Source organism: Bison bison, unplaced genomic scaffold (assembly GCF_000754665.1).
Source record: "Bison bison bison isolate TAMUID 2011002044 unplaced genomic scaffold, Bison_UMD1.0 scf7180017864453, whole genome shotgun sequence".
Lineage (NCBI taxonomy): Eukaryota > Metazoa > Chordata > Mammalia > Artiodactyla > Bovidae > Bison > Bison bison.
The window spans coordinates 67,320-72,084 of record NW_011495015.1 but is presented as its reverse complement, the minus strand read 5'-3'; the positions used below and the strand labels follow the sequence as shown (position 1 = coordinate 72,084).

Here is a 4,765-nt window from a genome sequence, read left to right as displayed (position 1 = left end):
GCCCGCCACGCCGTCCCTCCAACCAGGCTCTTGCGTCCCTTCGAGCCGTCGCCCTCCGCACGCCGCGCGCGGCACGCCGGGACTCGGGATTCCGGGCCAAGCGACCCGCGCTCTCCGGAAGTGGCGTCATAGCGCGCGCGTGGCGTGGCGCCGCTTCCGCAAACAGAGTCGCGGATGGCTGGTAGGTAAGTGTGGGGTCGCAGCGCTGGGCTACGTCTTTGTGTGTAGCGGTGGCCGCCGGGGTGGAAGGGGCATTCCAACCACTGGCTGTGCCACTTCGGCGGCTGCTGACGCCCCTCAGCTTGGACCCAGCCCGGGTTCGAGAGGTCCGAGAGCCGCTTCAGGCCCGGCCGTCTGCCGGAGCGGCCGGCCGCCTGCCCTGCGTGGTGGGCCGGAACCTGAGCCGTGCGGTGCTGGGGCGGCTCGGTGCGTCCTCGAGTCCGAGGACACCATCGGCCCACTTGTCGGTCCGGCGTAGCTCTCACCTGCTTGAGCTCCAGCCCTCAGCCCGGTGGAGGGCTCACACCTGAACCTCGGGTGTGACTGCTGCGCAGATCACCGAGAGGCAAGTTTGGTCGTTTATGCGCCTTCTTGTACCTGTCGACTCAGTCCTTCCCTGAGGGTTCCCGAGAGGCAAACCTTTTGTGTCGGGACCTAACTCATTACTCAGCTTGGACTCTCACAGTCTTACCCATCTGTTGGGTCGTTTGGAAATCTGTGTCGCTTATTCTGATTGAATTGTCTGTGGAACGTTTCGTTGGTGGAAATGTCACAGATAAATATAAATTAACTTTTATTCTCAATAGTGAGTTTAGATACTACATTTCCAGAGAGAATTAATTATAGCCAGGGAGAAGTTACATCGTTTTATTTGAAATTAAAGCCAGTTTTATTTCCTTATTAGGAAAATGATTACTAGATAATTACTAATCATTTTAAACAGTTATTTAGAAAATTACGTTTCTGGGTAATTTTTTTCCTCTTTGATTCAATTCTTGTTTTGTCACTTACTAATATCTTGTTACCTCAAACCTTGGACAATGAAAGTTAATAGCCCTTGAAACCCTTCCTGATTTAGAGTCTCTTGTTTTTACCCATTCCATTAAACAAATTTATTTCTTATTCTGTTGGAACACTTCGTAACTTTCAGGTTCTGAATTTGCGGAATCTCACTAATTTTCCGACTTTTGCTTTTCTTCTCTGGTTTGAATAATACAGCCCAACATTTTAAGTCGTGTATCAGTTGTAAACTTCTTGAAGACTGGCCTTCCCTGGTGGCTCAGTGGTAAAGAATTCGCTTGCCAACGCAGGAGACATGAGTTCCATCCCTGATCTGGGAATATCCATCATGCCATGAAGTGGCTAAGCTCTTGTGCCACAACTTTTGAGACTGTACTCTGGAGCCAGGGAACCATAACTACTGAGCCCATGTGCCTCAGCTACTGAAGCCTGGGCACCCTGAAGCCTATGCTCCACAACAAGAGAAGCCACTGCAATGAGAAGCGGGTATACCACAACTAGAGAGTAGCCCCCACTCCCTGCGGAAAAAAAAAAGAAGCCTGGGGTGGGGGGGAATCAACTTCTTGAGGACTAATTCACACAGTCCCTTATTGAGCTTCTCTGTAGTACTTCACTGAACTTGTTGAGTGGCTTAATAAATTCTTGTCCATTTATTTTTTTACCCTCCCATTTCATCTGAAGCCTGAGAACATTTGAAAGAGACTAAACAGAGGCCTTACAAATAGCTGAAAAAAGAAGAGAAGCGAAAAGCAAAGGAGAAAAGGAAAGATGTACTTAACTGAATACAGTGTCCAAACAATACTAAGGAGAGATAAGAAAACCTTCGTAAGTGAACAAAGAAATAGAGGAAGACAATAGAATAGGAAAGACTAGAGATCTCTTCAAGGAAATTAGAGATTCCAAGGGAACACTTCATGGAAAGATGGGTGCAATAAAGGACAGAAACAGTAAGGACCTAGGAGAGGCACCTAATTAAAAAGAAGTGGCAAGAATACACAGAACTGTACAAAAAAGGTTAATGACTCAGATAATCACAATAATATGGTTACTAACCTAGAGCCAGACATCCTGGAACATGAAGTCAAGTGGGCCTCAGGGAAGCATTACTAGGGGCAAAGCTAGTGGAGGTAATGGAATTCCAGCTGAGCTCTTTAAAATCCTAAAAGCTGATGCTGTTAAAGTGTTGCACTCAATATGTCAGCAAATTTGGAACACTCAGCAGTGGCCACAGGACTGAAAAAGGTCAGTTTTCATTCCAGTCCCAAAGAATGGCAATGTGAAAGAATGTTCAAAGTACTGCTCAGTTGCTGCTCACATGCTAGCAAAGTAATACTCAAAATCCTTCAAGCTAGGCTTCAACAGTATGTGAACCGAGAACTTCCAGATGTACAAGCTGAATTGAAAAGGCAAAGGACCCAGAGATGAAATTGCCAGCATCCGTTGGATCATAGAAAAAAGCAAGAGAATTCTGGAAAAATACCTACTACTGCTTTATTGACTAGGCTGAAGCCTTTGACTGTGAGGATCAAAACAAACTGTGAGAAATTCTTAAAGAGATGGGAATACCAGGCCACCTTACCTGCCTTCCGAGAAACCTGTGTGCAGGTCAAGAAGCAACAATTAGAACCAGATATGAACAATGGACTGGTTCAAAATTGGAAAATTAGTATGTCAAGGCTGTATATCGTCACCCTAATTTAACTTCTGTGCAGTGTACATAAGGCAAAATGCCAGACTAGATGACTCACAAGCTGGAATCAAGATTGCCAGGAGAAATATCAACAACCTCAGATATGCAGATGATACCCTGCTAATGGCAGAAAGGAAAGAGGAGCTAAAGAGCCTCTTGATGAAGGTGAAAGAGGAGAATGAAAAGCTGGCTTAAAACTCAACATTAAGAAAACCAAGATCATGGCATCTGGTCCCGTCACTTCATGGCAAATGAGGAAAAAATGGAAACAGTGACACACTTTATTTTCTTGGGCCCCCAAATCATTGCAGATGGTGTCTGCAGCTATGAAATTAAAAGACACTTGCTCCTTGGAAGAAAAGCTATAACAAACCTAGACAGAATATTAAAAAGCAGAGACATCACTCTGCTGACAAAGGTCTGTCTAGTCAAAGCTATGGTTTTTCCAGTAGTCATGTATAGATGTGAGAGCTGGACCATAAAGAAGGCTGAGTGGCGAAGAATTGATGCTTTCGAACTGTGGTGCTGCAGAAGACCCTGTAGAGTTCCTTGGACAGCAAGGAGATCAAACCAGTCAATCCTAAAGGAAATCAACCCTGAATATTCATTAAAAGGACTGACGCTAAAGCTCTGATACTTTGACCACCTAATGTGAAGAGCCCACTCATTGGAAAAGACCCTGATGCTGGGAAAGATGCAGGAGGAGAAGGGAATGACAGAGAATGAGATGGTTGGATGGCATCATCTACTCAATGAACATGAGTTTGAACTCTGGAAGATGGTGAAGGATAGGGAAGCCTGTCCATGGGGTCGCAGAGTTGGACATGACTTAGTGACTGAACAACAACAATGGTCATTAAGTAGCAGGCTGGGTCTTGAAACATCTTTCTACTTTCTTCACTCTGTACCTGATTCTGACATCCATTGCAAACTAAGGATTTTACTAGTCCCATGCTGTTCCTGCTCTTGGTTTTCAGTGTCCCTAGGCCAAAAGAAATACCTAACAGTTTCCCTAAGTGGTTTAGTCCAAACAATTTAAGTGTGTCCTAACAACTTTATTTTAAAAAATAAATACACAGATTGAAAGGAATAGTTTCTAGTTCTTAAGTTCAGTTCAGTCGCTCAGTCGTGTCCCAACTCTTTGCGACCCCATGAATTGCAGCATGCCAGGCCTCCCTGTCCATCACCAGCTCCCAGAGATCACTCAGACTCACGTCCATCAAGTCGGTGATGCCATCCAGCCATCTCATCCTCTGTCGTCCCCGTCGCCTCCTGCCCTCAATCCCTCCCAGCATCAGAGTCTTTTCCAACGAGTCAACTCTTCGCATGAGGTGGCCAAAGTATTGGAGTTTCAGCTTTAGCATCATTCCTTCCAAAGAGCACCCAGGACTGATCTCCTTTAAAATGGACAGGTTGGATCTCCTTGCAGTCCAAGGTGCTCTCAAGAGTCTTCTCCAACACCACAGTTCAAAAGCATCAATTCTTCGACGCTCAGCCTTCTTCACAGTCCAACTGTCACATCCATACATGACCACTGGAAAAACCATAGCCTTGACTAGACAGACCTTTGTTGGCAAAGTAATGTCTCTGCTTTTGAATATGCTATCTAGGTTGGTCATAACTTTCCTTCCAGGGAGTAAGCGTCTTTTAATTTCATGACTGCAATCACCATCTGCAGTGATTTTGGAGCCCAAAAAAATAAAGTCTGCCACTGTTTCCACTGTTGCCCCATCTATTTGCCATGAAGTGATGGGACCAGATGCCATGATCTTAGTTTTCTGGATGTTGAGCTTTAAGCCAACTTTTTCACTCTCCACTTTCACTTTCATCAAGAGACTTTAGTTCCTCTTCACTTTCTGCCATAAGGGTGGTGTCATCTGCATGTCTGAGGTTATTGATATTTCTCCCAGCAGTCTTGATTCCAGCTTGTGCTTCTTCCAGCCCAGCGTTTCTCATAATGTACTCTGCATGTAAGTTAAATAAGCAGGGTGACAATATACAGCCCTGACGTACTCCTTTTCCTATTTGGAACCAGTCTGTTGTTCCATGTCCAGT

General features: G+C 45.2%; 1 protein-coding gene across 2 annotated transcripts in view; it reads left to right on the top strand.

Annotated features, from left to right (window-relative positions):
* The first annotated feature begins 98 nt into the window (after positions 1-98).
* Positions 99-4,765, top strand: part of RNMT (RNA (guanine-7-) methyltransferase) — a 25,234-nt gene continuing 20,567 nt past the window's right edge. The window contains exon 1 of one of the 2 annotated variants that reach the window (XM_010859031.1): positions 99-185. The gene's annotated coding sequence lies outside the window, so the exon portion shown is untranslated. Of the gene's footprint in view, positions 566-4,765 lie in introns of both variants that reach the window. The other variant, XM_010859032.1, reaches the window with a different exon arrangement.